General features: G+C 41.2%; 1 long non-coding RNA gene across 1 annotated transcript; it reads left to right on the forward strand.

Moving 5' to 3' along the window:
* Positions 1-20,642: 20,642 nt before the first annotated feature.
* Positions 20,643-22,620, forward strand: LOC139031086 (uncharacterized). The gene is made up of 2 exons (XR_011483518.1): positions 20,643-20,760; positions 21,821-22,620. It is a non-coding gene; the product is annotated as an uncharacterized lncRNA (long non-coding RNA).
* The last annotated feature ends 824 nt before the right edge of the window (positions 22,621-23,444 follow it).

Below are 23,444 nucleotides of genomic sequence, written 5' to 3' on the forward strand. Positions count from 1 at the left end.
ATTAATATATAAAATTTTATATTTGTAACAAAAAATCAGAAATTAAAATAGGAACAGAAATGAGATTAGTATGTTTGGGGGCTAGAAGTTGAAAGAGGGATTGACTGCAAAAGGACAAAAGGGAACTCTTTGGGGAAAATTTAAAGAGGTCTATTTTGACTCATGAGAGTACATCCTGATGTATGCAGAGTACATCATGAGAAATGCTGGACTGGATGAGGCACAAGCTGGAATCAAGATTGCCAGGAAAATATCAATAACCTCAGATATGCAGATGACATCACCCTTATGGCAGAAAGCGAAGAAAAACTAAAGAGCCTCTTGATGAAAGTGAAAGAGGAGAGTGAGAAAGTTGACTTAAAGCTCAACATTCAGAAAACTAAGATCATGGCATCCTGTCCCATCACTTCATGGCAAATAGATGGGGAAACAATGGAAACAATGGCTGACTTTATTTTGGGGGGCTCCAAAATCACTGCAGATGGTGACTGCAGCCATGGAATTAAAAGACGCTTACTCCTTGGAAGGAAAGTTATGACCAACCTAGATAGCATATTAAAAAGCAGAGACATTACTTTGCCAACAAAGGTCCATCTAGTCAAGGCTATGGTTTTTCCATTAGTCATGTACAGATTTGAGAGTTGGACTGTAAAGAAAGCTGAGCACCAAAGAATTGATGCTTTTGAACTGGGGTGTTGGTGAAGACTCTTGAGAGTCCCTCAGACTGTAAGAAGATCCACCCAGTCTATCCTAAAGGAAATCAGTCCTGAATATTCATTGGAAGGACTGATGCTGAAGCTGAAACTCCAATACTTCGGCCACCTGATGCGAAGAACTGACTCATTTGAAAAGACCCTGATGCTGGGAAAGATTGAAGGCAGGAGTAGAAGGGGACGGCAGAGGATGAAGTGGTTGGATGGCATCACTGACTCAGTGGACATGAGCTTGAGTAAACTCCGAGAGTTGGTGATGGACAGGGAGGCCAGGAGTGCTACAGTCCATGGGCTTGCAAAGAGTCGGACACGACTGAGCGACTGAACTGAATTGATTTTGACTCTATGTGAAATTAAACTTTGATAAAGCTAACTTCAAAAATTTGTAGGCAGGAAAGAGAAGAATCTATGAGCCCATGTTGATAAGTTAAATAAATAAACATTGAATAAGTAGTAAGGGGAGTTTGTTTCTTAAAATAGAATGTAAGGAATATTGATGGTAGAACATCCAACATTTTGAAACTATGAACTTAGTAACTGATTCAGAGAAAATGGTCAATATGTCCTAAACTAGTAAGTAAATGACCAAATTTTAAGAAATTACAAACTTTGACAAAAGTTCTACAAGTTACTTACTAATTTAAAAGGAAAAATGTTAATTTATTGATAGAGAAACCTAGCAGATACAATCTTAAGTAAGTATTAAAGTTAATGTCAATAAAGAAACAAACTAAAGTCATGTATCTACTGATAATGGTACACCAAGGTAGACTTGAGAACGGACTGCAACTTTGAGGGTGTTCTTCACACACTTAACCTCAATTGGCAACATCTGGGCAAGTCTTGGAGAATTAAGGTGTCTGCTCAAATCATTGACTGACCACTAAATTATGTAGACAGAATAGCCCCAAAAAAGAAACACGAAAAGACAATGACCAGATACATTCAGTTTCAGAAGATAGTCTGTGGTTTAAGTCCAGGCAGATTACCAAAACAAACAATAGAAACCCACAATACAATGAGCCTTAGAAAAATAGAATACACAGCGGCTACAATCTTATCTAAAATTCACAGTTATCTGCCCTATCACCACCACACCACATCAGTCTCAAAATTCACACAATCATCACAAGACATGTTAAGAAACAGAAGAGTGTGACCCATATTCAGCGGGCGGGGGAGGGGGATGTGGTCAATAGAAATTGACTCTTGAGAACCCAGATGAAATAACCAATTGGAAATTCTAGATTTGAAAAGTACAATAACTGAAATAAAAAATTCACTAGGTAGACTCAACAGCAGATTTGAAATAGAGAAAGTAAAGGATTTTTTAAAAAGGAATAGTCTCAAAGATTTGTAGAACAATTTCAAGAATGTATGTATCAGGAGTCATAAAAGGAGGAATGATAGGGAGACAAGACATTATATCAAAAATATAATGGCTATACACTTCCCATTTTAATGAAAAACATTTATTTCCAGACCCAATGAACACTAAGAAGCTCAATGAACACAGACAGATATACAAATAAAACACAACTGGACACATCATATTCAGATTCCTAAAATCCCCCCCCCCAAAAAAATCTTGAATGCAGCAAGAGAAAAGGAAGTCATATAAAAAGGGACTACAGTATGATTGATACTTAACTTCTCATAAGAAACAATAGAGGCCATAAGAAAGATAGGACATACTCAATGTGCTGAAAAAAGAAAAAAAGGCCACCAAGTAGCCTAGTAAAATTAGCCTTAAAGCAAACTATATGTCTAGATTTTAAAAAAATTAATAGTATTTATTGCTAGGAGACCTGAAAACACAAGGGAAGTTCTTTAGGTTGAAGGAAACGACCCCAGACAATAATTCAGATCCACAGGAAAAAATGGATGGTCACCAGAAATATGTAAGGAAATAAAAACTATATGCCTGTATGTATCATGCTTTCCTTCCTTAACTTCTTTACAGTTAGAAGATTGGTTAAAATCTTAATTCTAACACAGTATTAGATTTACAATACATATTTGAAGGTTTTATATATATATGTCAACAAAAAAATAAGGAGAAATGACATAGACCTTTAGTAGCATGCTACATTTTAATTATGTCAGTGCTATCTTTAAGTGAATTGTGAAAGTTAAAAATGAATATTTTGATCCTTAGGGCAGCTAACCACAACACAAAATCCTCAAAGAATACAGTGAAAATAACGAACAGAGGAATTTAAATGGTATCAAAAAAGTTTTTGCTTAACATAAAAGACAGAAATTGAGCAATAGAAGAACAAAAGGAAGTGAGATATTAAGAAAACAAATAGCAAAAAGGCAGATAGAAATCCAACTATATCAATACTTTATTAGATATGAATTAGATGAACCCCCCACTCTAACACTTAGATGAAATGGATAAATTCCTAGAAAGTCACAAAGTACTAAAAACTGACTTGAGAACTAATAGAAAATCTGGAGATACATATGCAAAATAATTAAATAGCAATTAAAAATGAGGGAAGAGGGGGAATGCAGGGAAGGCATTTATGAAGCTCTGTATTAGTCGAATCTTTTATAATAAAAACAGAGTTCTGAATTATCTGTGAGATAATAGAAATGTCAGTTTCCTCCAGTTGTAGTTATTTAGAGTTCAACTTAACAGTTAGACTCATGGGACACATCAGACTTCACCCAGCACCAGGGGCTATTTAGTCTTAAGAAAACAAACAGGAAATAACCCAGCATACAACAAAGCTGCAGTCTCCGGCCTCCCAGCCTAGCTCGCAATGTGCCAGCCATGCTGCTTACACAGCGCACGTGGTCATAGAAACGAAGCCGAGAATACGCAGCTCCGACAGCACAGGGACTCATCAGCTCTGGGGCCGGCAAGCCTTTAGTCCGCGGCTCTTTGTCCTCATGTATATGCCATTAGCCCCTCGTCTGTGCAGCTTCGTCTCGAATACCAGTTATTCAGCGTTCATTCTCAGTGATGAGGTATGGCCTGGTCCTCTAGTCCTTGTCCAGATCCTCTTTAAGCATAGAATCGTTCAAGTCCTGTTTCTAAAAATTCTTTCAGTTAAGGAGGGAAGGAAGACTGAACGTGGATGAAATCTTCAATCACAAGACTGAACAAAAGTCAAAGAAACAACTGTAGCTCCTTTTAAAAGGTCTGGACAGATATCACTCAAAGATTAGCAACAGGTATGTGTTAAGATTGCAAGCACTTTTTTCTTATTGAAATTTTCACCTCTTTTGTAATTTTATAACAAGCACTAATTAATTCAGAAAAATGAAGCTATTTTCAAAAATATTTATAAGGAATATGTATACTTATGGCTGACGCATGCTGATGTATGGCAGAAAGTGACGTAAAATTGTAAAGCAATTAGCCTTCAATTAAAAATAAATTTTAAAACATTTATAAGCAATCAAGGGTTTGCTCAGTTGAGGAAATGAATGGTTGGTACAGATGGCAAATACTCTCACACTTGCCAGTGTTGGTGACAATGAATGTCAGTGCTGTGTAGCATCCTTAAAAATTACATTTTAATTTTAATTAATTTTTTTTAAAAAATTCAAGCTTCCAAACAAACTTTAAAACTGGAGGAAGGAACCTATTTTGAGTATATCTAATTTCTATTTCTGTAGCAGGCTGGGCTCTCAGGAAGGAGGCTCTGAGACAGACAGTTTTGCCAGGAATGCACTGGGGATCAGGTGAATCTGGAGAAGGCAAGAGGCGAAAGCAGGACAAAGGAAAAGGTCAAGGGGCGATACAGTCTCGAGCTTCGGGATCCCCAGCTCTGAAGACGGGAGGACCGTTCAGAGCGGCCCTGAGAACGGAGAGGGGTGGAGGGGCAGGCGAAGGGGAAGAGCAGGCGGAGGGCCCTGACGAGCCTGTGCTGATGAAGATGGCCTTGAAGCGGCACATCCTTGGTAAGGTCACTCTTCACGTGAAGAGACACCTGAAGGGAGCTGAGAGCTGGAGGCCTGTTTTCCTTCCAGCAAACCTCCCAGAAGCTGGGTAATCAGTCCTTAATTCCAGAATGGGAGTCTGGGCAGTGCATTATGATGTTCACCACAATTAGGAAATGACCAGTGAGTTAAGCTGAGTGTGTCTGGGAACACAGTCTGTGCGCAGACACTATTAGTTGGCTGGCCAAGATCCAGCTTCTCCTTTTGAAGCAGGATGTGCTTAAGTCAGGTGACAAAAGAGTGGTGTCTAAACCAGTTACGAGAACCCTGTTCTCTGCTTCCCGGAGCCTCCCCCGACCCTCCCAGCCCCTGCAGCAGTTACCTGTGGTCAGGGACCCTGATGGTGATAAGATGACGAGACTCGGGGAAATTTCCACAATAGGAATTTAGAAAAATATTTTGTTTTCTTTGTTAAAAAGGAACAGATGAAGCTGGCATCCTCTTAACCTCTTCCTAATTCCTTCTTCCTTCTCTTGTACACAGCTGTGGTACTTAAAGTTGCAGGAGTTATTTTGCAACTGAGAGGAAAAGAAAGGTCAAGAGAATTTCTGAGTTTGTTCTGACATTCATGAGCCACTCAATAAAGCCACAAACCCATCTCTTGGTTTCTTGCTCTTTGAAGAAAATAACCCCTAATTACTTCAGTAGCTAAAATTGGATATTTTGCCACTGACAGCAAAGCATAACCCAAACTGACCCAAGTTATATGCTCAGATGATGACTCTTGAAAATATATCGTTGATATACATGTGTGCATGTTTATCAAATTATATGTCTTCAGTAAGTTGGAAAACACCAAATACTGTATCACCCTCTGAGACTTCACACTGCATATTAGCATGAATGATATTAATTATTTGCACTAAGTATTCTGCCAGGGATAAACCTACTTCAACAAAGTTTATGCTACTTAAATATATTTGACCAAAAGGTACCTTTTGAAACTTCACCTACTACTATGGAATGGATTGGGAAACATCATTTAGTATGGGTTCTGATCCATCATGATCCATTAACTTGCTCCCTATTTCTAGGATTATTTTCTGCAGTAGCATGCCTTGGAACATCCAGTCGAAGTTGAATTAATAAAAAACAGTAAAATGTGGTCATATTTTTTCTTATGCTTATGACTATTACTCAAGTAAGCAAACTGGCTCAGAAAAATCCGTATGCTGAACTGTGTTTTAGGATGTGGTCAAAGCCCGAAAGATAAACATGTGTAGCAGCGCATTTGCAGGTTACAACTAACTTGCAAGCTTTGTTTGCTGGTCACAATTAGCATCCTGTGTCTCTCTACCAGGGTTATTTTTATCTGCCTGCAGTCAGCCCCCTTTCACTGCTGGGCTGGCTTGCTCATTGACGGTGCAGAAAGAGAGGTGCAGCTTCCCACACTGGAGGAGGAGGTTGCCCTCTATTTTGAAACAGAAAGTAATGATTGTTGTGGCCACTTTAACAAAGGTCCTGAGTAACTTCACCGCCGGGCATCTCTATGTCTGTAATGTAGACATATCATGAAGGGCTTTGGTACACCCCCTCCAAAGCCATTCTAGTGTGAATGACTGCATTCTCGCCTTGCCTTTCTCCTTGACCTGCGTCAGCAACGAGCCATTTTCCCTCAATTGTTGTTTATTCAGGTATGCTTCTGTAGGGTGACTGAGAGTGTCTCACAGGCATGTCAAACTGGAACTTTCTGAACCTGAACTTCAGATTTCTTATCCGTTTTCCATATTCTGAGAACGGCACCATCATCACCGAGAAATGTGGAGCAAATCAGAAACCTGGAACTCACCCCTGCGGCCTTGACACGCCCCTTACCCTCACATCTCGTCCATTTTCCTGTCCCGATTTGAAGGCTATGAACCCATGCACACCGGCATGAGTGCCCCCTGGAGGCCAAGCATCTCCATCTCTTGCCCAGACCACCATGAAGTACGTCCCTACTTATACTCCGATGGTTTTAGGATCTATCTGCTCCCCACACATCATCTAGAATATTTTAAAAACTAAATCAGGCAAAGTCACTGCTTTGCTTAGTGGGAACTTTCCATTGCTTTAGATTGCACGAATGATAAAATTCCAGCTTCTTACTATGCCCTCAGCCCCACACGATCTGGACTCTGCAGTGTTCCAATCTCAGCACCTTTCTTTTGCTCTATAGTCCAGACCACAGCAGGGCTTCCCTCGTAGCTCAGTCGGTAAAGAATCTGCCTGCCATGCAGGAGACCTGGGTTCAATTCCTTGGTCAGAAATATCCCCTGGAGAAGGAAATGGCAATGCACTCCAGTATTCTTGCCTGGAGAATCCCATGGACATATGGTCCTTGAGGTCACAGGAGTCAGACACAGCTTAGCAAGTAAACCACCACCAGCTCCAGACCACAGCAAACTATAGCCCATGGGCCATATCTACCCCACTGCCTGTTCCTGCCAAGTTTATGGGAACACAGCCACGCTCACTCATGAGCATCTACGGCTACTTCTGTGTTCTAAAACAGAGCTGAATTTTAACAGACAACGCACGTCCTAAAAAGCCTAAATTATTTACTGCCAGACACTTTAGAGAAAAAAATGTGCCCACTCTTCCTCTAGAGTCTCATTAGCTTCCTTCTCCTCCCCTTAATCAAGATAAACTTTTAATTACCTCTAGCCTTTGAACTCATCCTCCTTTCTGCTTGGAGAGAGTGAAAAATGTTTCTTTACAAAATTTCTTCCATCTTTTCCTCAACAACTCATCTCAAAACTTAAATATTCGGAAGAGCTTTCCTTTATAACTCTAACTAAAGTAGGGCACCCATCTGCCCAGGTACACTCTACACTACCATATCCTGTTTCCTGCATTACACATTAAAAGAGAAATTGTCTTGCTCATGTTTTTGTTTGCCTGCTTTCTTCCACAAGATGCTAAGCTCCAGGAAGTGAAGGTCCCATGTCCGTCTTCCTCAGCACCGCTTCCCCATCGCCTAGAAAGTGTCTGCACTTAGGATGTACTCAGTAAATACTTGTTGATTAAAAAAAAAGAAAAGTAACTGTATAGCTAACTTTGCTAAATGGCGTTCAGTCATTTAATTTCACATCTAACATACATTTTCCACAAGAAATACTATGTTTCCTCTCCCCTCAAAACAGCCTAGAATACAAGAGAAAAGAACAAGCACACTCATTGTAGCTCGAGCTGCTGACTGTTTGCTCTTTTATTTATTCACACATTTATTAATCCAGTGAGGCTTCCCTGGTGGTTCAGTGGTAAAGAATCTGCTTGCAGTGCAGCAGATCTGGGTTCGATCCCTGGGTTGGGAATTTCCCCTGGAGGAGAGCATGGCACCCCACTCCAGTGCTCTTGCCTGGGGAATCCCATGGACAGAGGACTGTGGTGGGCTACAGTCCATGGGGTCACACAGAGTCAGACACGACTGAAGCAATTCAGCCGCAGCAGCATTCATCTAGCAGATATAGACTGATACCACCGTGGGACATGTGGGGCAAGACATGATTCGGTAGATTTGTCCGTCGGGCAGAAGCATGACTGTCACTATCTTACTATGACTAAGAGATTTTGAAAATCAAAGGGATGCCTTCTGAGATTTCCCCAATGCACTACCCTACTTATCCCGGACCACCACCTCAAAGACTCAGCAAGAATTTTTCTGTTAACCCCAGGACAAGAACAGTCAGCACTGATCTTCAAAGCCCCACTGGAAACTGCTCTGCAGAACTCAGCATGGTTAGATGTAGCTGAAGCATTCTGTAGTGGGGATAAGGTAACGGGTGTTTCTTCTCGTGGCTGTGAGTGTGAATTAGGGAGAGGAGGAGCAGGTTGGAACGGAGAACCTCTCTGGAGCTCAGTGAAATCATACTTGGGCTTCCCCGGTGGCTCAGAGGGTAAAGCGTCTGCCTGCAATGTGGGAAACCCGGGTTCAAGCCCTGGGTTGGGAAGATCCCTTCTAGAAGGAAATGGCAATCCACTCCAGTAGGCTTGCCTGGAAAATCCCACGGATGGCGGAGCCTGGTGGGCTACTGTCCAGCAAAGAGTCGGACACGACTTAGCGACTTCACACTCTGCAATGGAGAGTCTCAGACCATGTTGTCACTGGGTATTTAAGGAGACCGAATTTCATCTGACAGCTGAAGATAGGGTAAAGAAAAACCAAAAATAAAATTGTCCTGCTTTGAATATGTGTGTGCGCTTGGTTACTCAGTCATGTCCGACACTTTGCAACCCCATGGACTGTAGCCCACCAGGCTCCTCTGTCCGTGGGATTCTCCAGGCAAGCATGCTGGAGTGGGTTGCCATGTCCTACTTCAGGGATCTTCCCGACCCAGGGATCCAACCCGCATCTCTCACATCTCCTGCACTGGAAGGCAGCCTCTTTACTACTGAGCAAACTAAAAGCCAGCTTGAATACATGCCACTGTGAATCATTTAATCACTTCTCTTCGGCCATGGCCACATCTTGCAGGGACTTACCTTATTTATCTTTGCAGCTCTATAATGCCCAACTCAGAGATGTTCACACAGAATTTCTTAGCTCTTTGCTGAAGTAAGTAGCAAGTACATTTTGAGAAAAGAGATTTTCCCTATGATTTCATCGGCAATGAATGCACCCGAAGCATTCGCATGTTTTTTGTTTTGTTTTTTTACTATAGTAAGGTTGGTGTTCCATGCTACTAAATCCAGAGGTGGCTAATATAATCAGCTTCTGAAACTTTCTGTAAATTGTACATACAGATAAATTTGCAGTGACAGTATTAAAAGATACTAAGGGTTTCTGGTGTTACAAGGTAAAGCTGCCTGGCAGTCGTCATCTTGTTTGGAAAAGGCAAATGATGGACTTCAGAATGATTAGCAAGCAGTGATTTCATTATCCTGCCCTTCAAGTGAGTTTTACCATGAGCTGCAAGATAGACATCCTGTGGGAAATAACCACTCTGCCCCAGCCCTCTCTTTCTCACCACTAAGTCTTAACTGACATCATTTTATCATTTTCAAGGAATCTCTGCAGAGTTACTAAATAATAATAAAGTGATTATTTTTAAGCATCTACACTTCTAGACAAAAAGGGGAAAAGGAAGGAATGTATAAGTGTTGTGTATACAGTTGCTATTTGTTAGTCTTACTGGAGTATTTTGCATATATTGGTAAAAATTTTTTCAGTTTTAGCCTGTTCTCACCATGGAGAAGATTGTTTTTAAAAGACTCTTTTGGCTATTTTCATTTTCACACTTGAGAGCCTCCCCTTGCTAAATTATTCCAGTAAATATTCATCCATATTTTTCCTATTAGCCACCATCTTTCTTCCATCAGTGAGTCTTTGTATTAGAAACATCAAAATTAATCACTAGCAATGATTATATTAATCCAAGTTAATAATCCTTTTAATCTAAATTAATTAATATTAAAGCTCAATATTTCCCTGTTATTAACAAAAGCAAAATTGTTAGGATGGAAGAGATCATAATGTAGGGATTTCACTTTGCTTGGAAATCCAGGTCTTTATTTGATACCAAAAAACCCATGCTGAGGCACTTAAAACCATCCAGATAAAAATAAAAAGCTAATAAATTATTTTGAGAATTGTGGCCAAGGATAAATTTTTGTATTTCACAGCTTTTTAAGGAATTTTCATGTATTTGAACAACTGTGAATTTATTCTGACCAAAAGAAAAATGAAAAAATAGTTTCCAGGTAAGGAAATGTAGACAAATTTTTCTTTTTTTGATAATTTTTTTTTAAATAAAAAAATAATAGTATTCTAGCTCAATATCAGGGTGAAGGCAATGGCACCCCACTCCAGTACTCTTGCCTGGAAGACCCCATAGACAGAGGAGCCTGGTGGGCTGCAGTCCCTGAGGTCGTGAAGAGTCGGACACAGCTGAGCAGTTTCACTTTGGCTTTTCACTTTCCTGTATTGGAGAAGGAAATGGCACCCCACTCCAGTGTTCCTGCCTGGAGAATCCCAGGGACGGCGGAGCCTGGTGGGCTGCTGTCTATGGGGTCGCACAGAGTCGGACACAACTGACGAGACTTAGCGGCAGCAGCAGCAGCTCGATATCAGTCGAACTATCATGTGGTTGAGAAGAAACAACACTCGAGGCCCCCTCACAGGTGAAACATACAGACTCACTGTCCATCAAAACCTTGCAAGGCCAAGGTCTGATGTATTTCTGACTCTACTGTTACAAAACATATGAATTTGTAGGAAGGGATAAATATTGCAGAAGTTGGAGTTTAAAAACTTCAGGCTGTAGTTTGCAATCTTCTTAGGGCAGACTCTATTTCTATGCATTTTTGTGATTTTCCATAATGCCTAAAACACTTCTACAAATATAGGAGATGCTCAATGCTCATTTGCTAACAGAATGGAATTAGTGCTAAATCAAACTGGTAAACCTAGACAGTCCTAAATTATACAGTGACTTATCCACACTTTACACTTAAATATTATGAAAAGCCTCAATTTGTCATGTACTTAAAACTTTTTAATCTCTCCTGAAAATTCAAATTGATATAAATGGATAAATTAATACCAGTTCTTAGTGAACAATAAGCAGATTTTATAGAAGACTAGTTTTTGAATTATTTATTCTATCAGCCCAATATATAGTTATGGTTTATCATTCAGAGTAAGCGAAAGAGATGCTGTGATCTTTAAGATGCACATTTCAGAGCAGCTTTTCTTTCTAATTCAAAGATACTTTATATTGAACCGTCTTGCCTTATTTTTCATTCAAATAATTCTTTATCCACCTATTAAAATAAACTTGTAATTTTAGAACACTTTTCAGTTCAGTTCAGTTGTGTCCAACTCTTTGTAACCCCATGGACTGCAGCACACCAGGCCTTCCTGTCCATCACAACTCCTGGAGCTTGCTCAAACTCATGTCCATCATGTCTGTGATGCCATCCAACCATCTCATCCTCTGTCATCCCCTTCTCCTCCCACCTTCAATCTTTCCCAGCATCAGGGTCTTTTCCAAAGAGTCAGTTCTTCACATCAGGTGGCCAAAGTATTGGAGCTTCAGCATCAGACCTTCCAATGAATATTCAGAACTGATTTCCTTTAGGGTGGACTGGTTTGATCGCCTTTCAATCCAAGGGACTCTCAAGAGTCTTCTCCAATGCCACAGTTCAAAAGCATCAATTCTTCAGTGCTCAGCTATCTTTATAGTCCAACTCTCACATCCACACATGACCACTGGGAAAACCATAGCCTTGACTAGATGGACATTTGTTGACAAAGTGATGTCTCTGCTTTTTAGTATGCTGATTAGGTTGATCATAGCTTTTCTTCCAAGGAGCAAGCATCTTTTAATTTCATGGCTGCAGACACCATCTGCAGTGATTTTGGATCCCGAGAAAATAAAGTCTGTCACTGTTTCCACTGTTTCCCCATCTGTTTGCCATGAAGTGAAAGGACTGGATGCCATGATCTTAGTTTTCTGAATGCTGAGTTTTAAGCCAACTTTTTCACTCTCCTCTTTCACTTTCATCAAGAGGCTCTTTAGTTTTAGAATTATAGATTTAAATAAAGGCAGGACAGAGAGTTCCCATATGCCCCACACCCAATTTCCCCTGTTAACATCTTACATTACATGGGTTACACTTATCACAGTTAATGATGTATTTTTTCCTATCCCTTCACTTTTAACTCGTCAGTGTCTTTTATATTTAAAATGATTTCTTGTAAATCAGAAATACTTAGCTATTTTTTAATCTACCCTGACAGTCTTCTTCTAATTAATGCATTTAAATTGCTCACATTTAGAATGATTATTGATATATTTGGATTAATATCAACCAGTTTTAGAACTTTTAAAATTCATTTTTAATTGGTTTAAGATGTTGCACTGGTTTCTGCCATGCATGAGTCAGCCACAGGTGTGCACATATACCCTCCCTGTTGGACCGCCCTCCCAGCTCTCAGCCCATCCCCATCTCGAGGTTGTTGCGGAGCCCGGGTGTTACGCAGCACCTTCGCATCAGCTAAGGCAGCTTCTTTTACAAATGGTAAAAATGTATATATTTCAGCGCCGCTCTCAGTTCGCCCACCCTCTCCTCCCCCTGCTGCGTCTGTTCGCCATGTCTGTTTCTCTAATCCTGCAAACACGTCCACCAGTTACCATCTTTCTGGATTCCATATACATGTGCTAACACATGACATTTGTCCTTCTTCCGACTGACTGCACTCTCTCCAGCAGACGCTAGGTTTCTCCACCTCACTACAGTCTGACTCAGATTCTGAAGCCTTTTCTGTTCATTGCTAGAAGCTTTCTCTGTCTCCTCCCCTTCACTCTCTTATAAGATTCCAGTTTCTCTCCTGTGTTAGCATGCCAGTTATATTTTATACAAACAGAATTTACCGTTTGAGCTAGAGTTTCCAGCATGTATTTCTAACTAAGTCAACCTCCGGTAAAACTATTCCACTTTGTGATTAGTACAGGAACTTTCTAACACTCCGCCTCATCCCTTGTGACATTCATTCATTCATTCATTCATTTATCCCCTATGTTATAATCTCTCAATCCACTATTACTATTATTGCTCCAAATAGTTAATTTTTAGATCAATTATTTTTTTAAATTATTTTACCTATACTTATGCTTTCTCTAAAATCTGCCTCTTGTTTACCATAGATCCAAGCTTCTGACCTATATTATTTTCCTTTTATCTGAAACAAGTCTTGACATTTTTTGCACAGTAGGTTGGCTGGTGATGAATTCACCTCATTTCTGTTTGTCTGAGAATGACTTTCTTTCTCCTTTACTTTTGAAGGATAATTTCTCATAGAATTTCACTATAGAATTCTGGGTTGATAAGCTTTTTCTTTCAGCTCGTTAAGTGTTACACTTTCCTCTAGCTGGCTTCTTTTCTGACAAATCTGCTCTGACTCTTGCCCTTGTTCTTCCATAAGTGGGTTTTTTCCCTCTGCTTGACTTCAAGAATTTCCTGTTATCTCTGGTTCCATGCAGTTTGAAGATGATCTACCTAGGCGTACTTTTTTGATATTTATTGTGTTTCATATTCTCTGGACTTCCTGGATTTGTGGCTTGATATTGTCACACTTTTGGAAAGTTCTCAGTGACATTATTTCAGATATTTGTTATTTTTTCTATTTTCCTTCAGGTATTTCAATTGTGTATATATATATACATATATATATATATACATTATATATATACATTGTATAAAAGCTGTCTTACAGTTCTTCTACATTCTGTTCCATTTTCTGTATCCTCTCTGCATTTCAGTTTGGGGATTTTCTATTGCCCTCCTTAGGGACACTGATTTTTCAGCCATGTTGAGTTTTTTTTAGCACTTCTTGTTGATCATCTTAGAATTCCTCTCTCTCCTTATAATATCCATCTTTTCTTGCATGTTGTCTATGCTTTCCGTTAAGAGACCTTGACACATTCATCACGGGGCTATCCCTTTGTCTGATAATTTCAATGTCTGTGTCACATCTAAGTTAATTTCTAATGATTTGTTTCTTCAGACTGTTTTTCCTAGCTTTTTGCCACACCTTGTTGATAGCCAGATAAGTTGTATTTGGAAACAGGAAGTCAGATACCTAGGTCTGTGGTGTGAGGATCTACATTCAGATGGCTAGGAGTTAGGCTGTGTTTAATGTCTGCGGGAGCTGTGGGCACAGAGGCTTCACATTTCTCTAGTGTCCTCATTTGTACCCCCCATCCTATGCTGGGCTTCCTAAGAATTCCTCTTCAGAGGCAGTCAGTCTCTTGTAGGTCTTTCAGCCCTAATCCCCTGTGACTGTACTAGAACCTCGCTAATGTGAAGGTGAGGTGTATTGTGTGTTCATGGCAGGGGTGGGGTTTGAGGCAATTTATATCTTCCCACTAAATCTCAGCCTCTTCATGGGCCTATGTCACTGGGCTATGACTTTCAGAAGGATTTTGTCTTTCATAGCTCTTCCCACCTCCCTTAGGTGAGGCAGGATGGCTAGATGGGGCTGGGGTGAGGGGAATGTCTTTCTGCCATAGCTCTGGAGCAAGACTCTGATAAGGTCTTTCCCCATGAGAAGTAAGCCTTTGTTATGGGGAGGCCTCAGGCAGATGAATTTCACAATGATTACTCTCCTTCCCCCAAGCAGAGCTAGAGGGAGTATCTATTTTATACCATCACCAGGAGAACTTGTTGGGTTTCCTGGAGGTGAAGCTGATAATAAGGGTGGTGTAACCTCTAAAACTTTGACAGCCCCCCCCCACCTCCAGGGTTTACTCACTCTTATCCTAATCCATCAGCAATTCATCACAATTACCACTTAAGTTACTTCTATCGGTTTATACCTTCAGGGACTCTGTTCTAGGTACGCAAATCTCACTGTGATGTGGGATTTACCTACCTCTCCAGATCTGAGGGCAGTGTTTTGCACTGGAAACTCAGTTCTCTAATGGATCGAAGAAATGGTGCTGAGTTTTAGTTTGTGCAACTTGTTTTTATGGTAAGGATAGCAGTGATGACCTCTAAACTCTTTAAATATTGGAGTTGAAACCTGAATTTAACTTTCATTGCCTGTCTTTTGCAAATGAAAGTTTCATACTTAAATCTTAAAAATGTGCTTTTCTTCTTGACAATATATCAACTGTCATTGATTTAGATTTTTATCACCAGCAATAAAAAGACCACAGACCATTTTATATCTCCTGCTGCATGTTTTGCATCTGTGAGGCTTTCTTTTATTTTGCTGAAAATGCCTGGTTTTATATCCTGCAGTCACAAATCTAAAGTGTACAAATGAACATAAATTACTAATACATCAAATAGCCCGTTTTGATGTACGCAGAGATGGCTTCCTTATGCTGCACTTTTTACCTTTTTAGTTTGAAATGGAATACTTAAAAGAATGCACAAGACACACACATACAATTTAGAGAATGATTCTAAAATCATACCCCCCATGTTAAGAAGAACAATATTGCTAGTTAGAAGCCTCTAATACAATGTGAAATAATTATGGAAATAGTGGGCATTCTTGCCTTGTTCCTAATCTTGTTGGGAAAGCTTCTGGAGTTTCTCCATTAAATAAAGTGATTACTTTTAAGTACCAAACTATATGCTTTTCATGTTAAGAATGTATCTCAATTACTATTTTATTCATTGTTTTTCTCAGAAATGAATGTCCATTTATGTTCAAATATCTCTCAATATGTATGGAGATATTCAGATTACTTTTCTCTTAAGTCTATTAATATGGTGAATTAAATTAACAAATTCCCTCTAATATTGAATAATCCTTATATTCTGGAGGTAAATCCTACTTGGTCATGACTTTTTTTTTAATGTGCTGGTAAATTCAAGTTGCTAATAGCCATTTCCTCAATTTTTACATCTATTCATAATTGTTTGTTATCAACTCATTGATAATACAGTTTTTAGTATGCTAACTATCAAGTTTGTGCTATATTTTATCAAGTATAAACTCGGATGTCAGAATTATACTTGCTTTATAAAAGGAAATTTGATAGCTTTTTCCTCTTTTTTCTGTACCTGGGGACAGTTTCATAGCATTGAAATTATCTGCTCTTTTGAAAGGTTTGTACGCTCCCTCCTGTGAAACTGTCTGCTCCTGGTATATCTGTGAAGTTGTCCTTTGATAACTTTCTCTATTTCTTCTATGAAAATTGTCCTATTTAAACTCTTAGAAGCAGACAGTAGAATATTTGCAAGGGGCTGAGGGGAAGGAAAAAAATCAGGAGTTTCTGTTCAATGGGTATAGAATTTCAGTCATGTAAGATGGAAAAGCTCCGGAGATCTGTGGTATATAATTGTGGTATATAATGTGGTTTATAACTATATGTGTATAATTAACAATATTGTACACCTAAAATTTTGTTAATAAGGTAAATTTTATCTTATATGACTTTTATCCACAATAAAAATGAGGGTTTTGTCTATTTCATTTGGCCTCTTTTGTTTCTGCTCCATGAAAATGGTTGCTATGTTACCTGGCATATAAATAAATGTGCTGAATCATGTCCTTCACCATTATAAAGAATCCATATGTGTAGCATTGAAATTTAGGGACTGAAATCTGTTTTTACTACCACAGCATTTCAAACTGCTTTATTAGTGTATATATATATAATATATATATGTTATATATAAAACTTGGTAATACTTTGCCAATCTTTTAATTTTTAGCTTTTCCTAATCACTTTCTTTTAGAGGGAGCTCTTGTATATGACATAGGGAGAAGGCAATGGCAGCCCACTCCAGCACTCTCGCCTGGAAAATCCCATGGACAGAGGAGCCTGGTAGGCTACAGCCCATGGGGTCGCAAAGAGTCAGACACGACTGAGCGACTTCACTTCACTTCACTTCACGGTCTTATAAGCGTTTTGTTTTGATAGAGAATTGAAACAGTTTTGATCTATTGATATCACCAATATGCTTAATTCTTTCATTGCATTTTTATATTTACTCTTTGCAACACATTTGTTGCATGTTTTCCCTTAATGATTAGTTCATATACTTTAAAAAATATCTTCGGGGTTTTAGGAGGTTTTCCTTTTCTAGTGTTTAAATTTATACTTATTCCTTTACTATACTTTTTTATTTGTCAGAACGCCTTTTGTTTGGACTTTTTGGTTGACCACTTTTAGATGATGCTCTTTGAGTCTCACTTACTGTCTTTGCAGCAGCTGGTGAGATCGCTCTCTTCCTCCTCCTCTCTCCCTTCCCACTCACTTTTTCCTGTGTCGTTTTGACACAAGGTTGAACTTTTCAAAGCCTTTGCCTACTACTCTTGTCCTTTTCCTCTCATGTTCGTGTTTCATGTGGACCTATTATTAAATGTTCCTTTTGCTTACCATCAGTTCCTCCGCCAGTTCTCCCAGTCACCTTGTTGATGAATAAGGTTAATCCTCTGGTTGATTCTTCCAGTATAGCACCTTAGTACAGTAATCCCTGGATTCTTTTATGTTTATATTTTATTTCCCAGAGCCTTGAATGCTTGAAGAAAAGTTTAGTTGAAACTCCTTGGCTATGTTTTTTTTTGTTTCCACTTGTGTTTCTTGAAAATGTTGCTCCTCTAACTTACATATGTGTAGCAGATGAAGATGAATAAAAACATGATTTTCTTTCCTTTTTAACTGACTTACACTTTTGTCAGATTCTTCTCTTCATTGTATCCATTTTTTTACACATTTGTATTATTATACATATCATACATATTATACATATATATATTTAAGTTATCCAGTCTGGGTCAATTTTCCTGGGTACACAGTGTGTGTTTTATTATAATCTTTCTGTCCTATTTTTTCCATGTTTTCCCCCCACTGTTTTTTTTTTTTAATATCCGTAAATGCTTTTTTAAATGTGTTTAATTTAGGCGTACTATTTTTACAATTTTTTTATGCCTCGTGTTTGTTATTAAGAAATTCTTTCAAAATGAAAGTTTTGATTCTCCTGGCAATGGCCTTGGAACTTGAAAGGACCAAAGGTTATTAAATTGGCAGAAGTGGATTTCCTTTCCTTTTCCTGTGGCCTGGGAGCAGAATTATTCTAATTGAGATTTCTGTTGGCTTTTTGGATACATCATAGTATATTCTCTTTATAATATGTTGACATCTGTTTCATAACACAGAAACAGTGTTTAGGAAGGTGGCCGGAAGAAAGAGAGACTTTTGTGCATGTCTTCTTGTCTCACAAGTAAAATGTCGCTGCAGTCAGTGGTTAGATTACTGAAAGCTGTGAGTTGAGACAGAATACTGTGTACGGACTTTCCCTGGTGGCTCAGCGGTAAAGAATCCGACTGCTATGCAGGAGACAAGAGTTCGATCCCTGGGTTGGGAAGATTCCCTGCTGGAGGGCATGGCAACCCACTCCAGTATTCTTGCCTGGAGAATTTCAGGGACAAGAGGAGCCTGGCAGGCTACAGTCCACGGGACCACAAAGAGAACAGTCCATAGGGTTGCAAAGAGTCAGACACGACTGAGTGAGTGAACAACAATAATAAATGAAATGAGTCCTGAGTGATCCATTTCTCTATCATCAAAACTCTCACCCACCTCTTAAACACTTCCTTGTTTGCATTTGTCTTGTCTTGTGCTAATAAATAGCCACAGTGTACTCCAGATATTATGTGTTGAAGGTTCAGCTGAAGAATAATCTGCTAAATAAGCTAAATTTATGAGTACAAATTTAGTCTCAAAATGGTAAGTAAATTCATATGTTTCCCTACTTTACCCTTTGCCATGGTGGTTTTTTCTTTTATTAATAAAGGAACAAGAGCAATTCAATCTTCAGTTTGAAACTCTGACTAGCAACTTGCCCTGGCTAAGAAAACATATATCTTTACAGCAAAATACTATTTTAGAAAGTATGTAACTTTTTTAAGGGCTTTCCCAGTGGCTCAGTGGGTCAAAGAATCTGCCTGCTGTGCAGGAGACACAGGAGACATGGGTCCAATTCCTGGGCTGGGAAGAGATCCTCTGGAAAAGGAAATGGCAGCCTGTTCCAGTATTCTTGCCTAGAAAATCCCAAGGACAGGGGAGGCTGGCTAGCTACAGCCCAAAGGGTCGCAAAGAGTTGGATATGACTGACTTAACACACACGCTCCTCTTTGAAACTGATGACTTTTACCCCTGTCTTGGACATGCAAAGGCAGACTTTGAGGCAAAGTGTCTTGCTGCTGCATTTGAGAGATTTAGTGGCCATGTGAGCATCCACTTTGGGATTCATGCTTCTTACAGATTTGGCACCAATTTTCCCACATCCTGCATACGTCTCATTCAATAATGGAATGCTTGATAAAAAAAACTCTTGCTAAAGTTTCATCAGTTATTTTACCATCAAGTACGTGATAAATTAATCTGACATCAGACATAACTGGTAAAAATGTAGTCATAAAAATAAAGTGACCATTCATGTCTGTATTTTCATTCAGCTCAATGATAATTAAGCAAAATTTTACCTTTCAGTTATTTGTTCAAATCCAAGCTTGTCTACAGCACAACGCTTCCTCAAATTGTCTCCTCTTTTACAAGGTCCACCTTCCAAAGTAATCACCAAAACTAAACTTGAGGGAAAATATCAGGCAATTTAATTCTGCTGCTTGATTGTGCGTTTTAGGATATAATTCCTCATCAAGATTTCTTTTCTTTCTTTTAGTTTCAGAAAAATAGAAATTTTACTAATGAACAATTAACATTAACAATTGATGTTCATGAACATCCTCAATTTTCATTCTTAAGGATTCCAAAGATTTTTTTGCATTTTAAGTCGTCTCCTGGGCCCTCCTTGGTTCTAAAGAAATCAGTAATGAGGAGGGAAGTGAGAAAGACCAGGGGGAATTCTTCACTGGTGTGTCTAAAATGGAACTAAAATGACACTAAAGTTGTGTACATTTGCTCTAAGAATTGGAGGCCAGGGGCAGTTGAGAGAGCTCAGCAGAGGGGAAAGAACTGAAGGAAACAGACACTTCTTGGGCGGAGGATACACAGTGGAGAATGATGGTAACAGAGGGTTTTGAAGATCCCCACCTGGCTTTAGACTTTCCTCTTACAAGGTCCACTGAGAGACTGATTAAATGATCACATCTTTTAAGTTACCTTTTGGCTGCCAAACCAGACAGTGTGAGCTTCGGGATTGGACTGATTTACACTTACATGACCTCGGAGCTTTTTAACACAAGAATCCCAACAAAGAAGAACAACAAAGAACAAACTCTTCCCAGGAATATGATTTGGCTACAGCAAGATTTTCTTCACCAGCTCGTTCACCTGTGACTACACCAAACCACCAAATCCCTTCCTGTCCCAATAAGCAGATCCATTAGGCTTTCCCTGAAAAGCCTCCTGGGAGAAACCTGAGGAAGAGGTCATCTCAGGCAGGCCTTCCATAAACACTTCGGGAACAAAGCAGCTTCAGTTTGTGGCTTGCGTTTACTATCATGCTCCCCTGTTCATTTCCCTCTTGCTCTGTGTCCCTTCCTTCATGGGGACGCCCATCGGTCAGCACCGTGACGGAGAAGAGAAGGGAGCTCAGCTACGTAGGGGCCACGGCTGGGAAATGGAGAAGGCGGGGCGAAGCGCACGTGGAGGAGCTTCTTCCTGCCTGCTGAGAGTGACAGGTCGCTTCTCAGCTTTTCCAAACCCAGGGTGCTAGCTGTGACAAGCAAGCATTCAGGGAACAAATTTCCAGGCCCGCTGCCAGCGCCCCCACCCTCTGTCGGGGCGCAGAACCCAAGCCCCGCAGAGCCGCGGGCAGGCCACAGCTCTGCCCATCTCCTGGGCGGGGGGCGGCGGGGGGCGGCGGGGTGCAGCCGGGCCGGGTGGTTCTCAGCTGCCACTCTCTGCCCATCTCCTGGGCGGGGGCGGCGGGGGGCGCTGGGGTGCAGCCGGCCGGGTGGTTCTCAGCTGCCACGCTCTGCCCATCTCCTGGGCGGGGGGCGGCGGGGGGCGGCGGGGTGCAGCCGGGCCGGGTGGTTCTCAGCTGCCACTCTCTGCCCATCTCCTGGGCGGGGGCGGCGGGGGGCGCTGGGGTGCAGCCGGGCCGGGTGGTTCTCAGCTGCCACGCTCTGCCCATCTCCTGGGCGGGGGGCGGCGGGGTGCAGCCGGCCCGGGTGATTCTCAGCTGCCACTCTCTGCCCATCTCCTGGGCGGGGGGCGGCGGGGGGCGGCGGGGTGCAGCCGGGCCGGGTGGTTCTCAGCTGCCACGCTCTGCCCATCTCCTCGGCGGGGGGGCGGCGGGGTGCAGCCGGCCCGGGTGATTCTCAGCTGCCACTCTCTGCCCATCTCCTGGGCGGGGGGCGGCGGGGGGCGCTGGGGTGCAGCCGGGCCGGGTGGTTCTCAGCTGCCACTCTCTGCCCATCTCCTGGGCGGGGGCGGCGGGGGGCGGCGGGGTGCAGCCGGCCCGGGTCCTTCTCAGCTGCAGGACGGACGGGGGCGGGGCGCGGGCGGCGCACCCCAAACCACACCGGCTCGTGAAGCAGAGCCGCCTGTGCCCGGAGCCCCGAGCGGCTAGTCTAGATAGCGCGCGTTACTCGGGAGTGGGAATAACACCTCACTTTGTGGTTGGGCCTATATATAACCCCTCCTTGTCAACCCCAGTCTTGAAATATCTTCCACCTCCTTTGTTCTCCACTGTTAAGGTGCTTTTAACTTTTCTCTCTGATGCTATTTCCCTCCCAGGTGGGAAGTGATAGAGCACTTGAGGTGAGCGTATTGTTTTGAGAGGAATTAAATCATCTCAGTGCAACGGCCGCGCAGCCTCAAAGGGCCAGCCGCTGCGCAGACTGCGGTTTCCCCCAGCTCCGCTTGCCTCCGTTACTGGGCTCTCACCGAGAGGAGAGACTATTTCCACTGCTGCCCCCACTTCTGCTGATAAAGGGGGCTGCGCCCGCGTTGCATCACTACTGTTCCTTTCACCGCAGCCGCCGCGTATTGTGCTAATAACGAGAATACAGAGATGAGATTACTGCTGCCTCTCTGACCTACCAGAACCCAGGCACGCTTATAACCAGTCATACTGGAACACGCAGTGAAACAAGTGTAGGACAAAGGCGTTTATAAGATGCCATGCTCAATCCAGGTGACAAGAAGACATCAATGAGAAATTGGCATTTGAGAAAGGACTTGCAACGAGTAAGTGGAGAAGGCAGGAAGGGGCTTTGCCACCAAATGGAACACTATAACTTAAACCAGAGAGACATCAAAGAGCATGGCATCTACTTTAAATCACTTGGGTTAACTATTTTTCAAATCCTTTATATCCTTGTTATTGTCATTATCATTATTATCATTTGAAATGCCGAGCTCTGTGGAGGAGTTTGTCTTCTCCTCTATTTTTCCCAATTTTCCTTTTACTTGTGTTATTTTTTAAATTTCCTGTATGCTATGCTCTGTTAATCAGGATCTAAACTTCTGTCACTATTTTATCTTTCTGATTGATTACATTTTTACTAATAAATTAAACTGCCACCTTTGTCTCATCTAGTGTTTGGGGCTTAAAGTTATACTTTTTTCTAGTGTATTACTTTCATTAAATAAAGTAGTTGAGTCTATAACAAAGGGACCTCAATCTTCTGCCTGGAGCTTGAGAAGGAGTAAAGCAATGAGAGATGACCCTAATTTTTGATATTTCGGCCTTGAGGGCAGTGATCAGGAAGACGTGGTTTTGGTGTGTAGGAACTTGGGAAATAGCAGAAGGAAATTTTGTAAGGGTTCTGAGTCCTGGACATATACCAGAGCCGATACAGTTAATGTGACATTCATTTCTTTTTGGAAACCCAAAGTGACTGCTCCAACTCTTCTAATTTTAAGAGATGTGAGGCCTTATAGACTTGAGCTGTTGTCAGAGAGAAACCATTTATGCTTCCTGGATGCCTAGCAACCCGCATGTTCTCTCCAGGGGAAAAAAAAAAAAATGTTTCTTCAATGAAACCATTTTACCATGGGACTAGAAGTGGAAAAATGGGAGGGAAGGTAATGGGTTACATTTTATCTGTTCATAAATAAATAAGTCAATTTATCATTTTGGTGGAATCACCTGAGCTAAGGAGAAGTGTCGTTTAATTCAACTGGGCTGGAAGCCACTAGTCATTTTAACTCCTGTTCAGAAGACTTGGCTAGGAGGGCAGTGAGATACCAGCAAAGTGGATCTGCAGGAAGCAGACAGCCCAGACGCCACAGCTGTAGTCTGAGCTCAGACGGAGCATGAAGACCCCGCCAAGTGCACACAGAGAAAGAGCCAGGTCCCGACAGGACACGTGTTCCTGGGACTGGAGCGCGTGTACACAGCCTGTCCCGTCTTGCC

This window comes from Odocoileus virginianus, chromosome 25 (assembly GCF_023699985.2).
Source record: "Odocoileus virginianus isolate 20LAN1187 ecotype Illinois chromosome 25, Ovbor_1.2, whole genome shotgun sequence".
Taxonomy (NCBI): domain Eukaryota; kingdom Metazoa; phylum Chordata; class Mammalia; order Artiodactyla; family Cervidae; genus Odocoileus; species Odocoileus virginianus.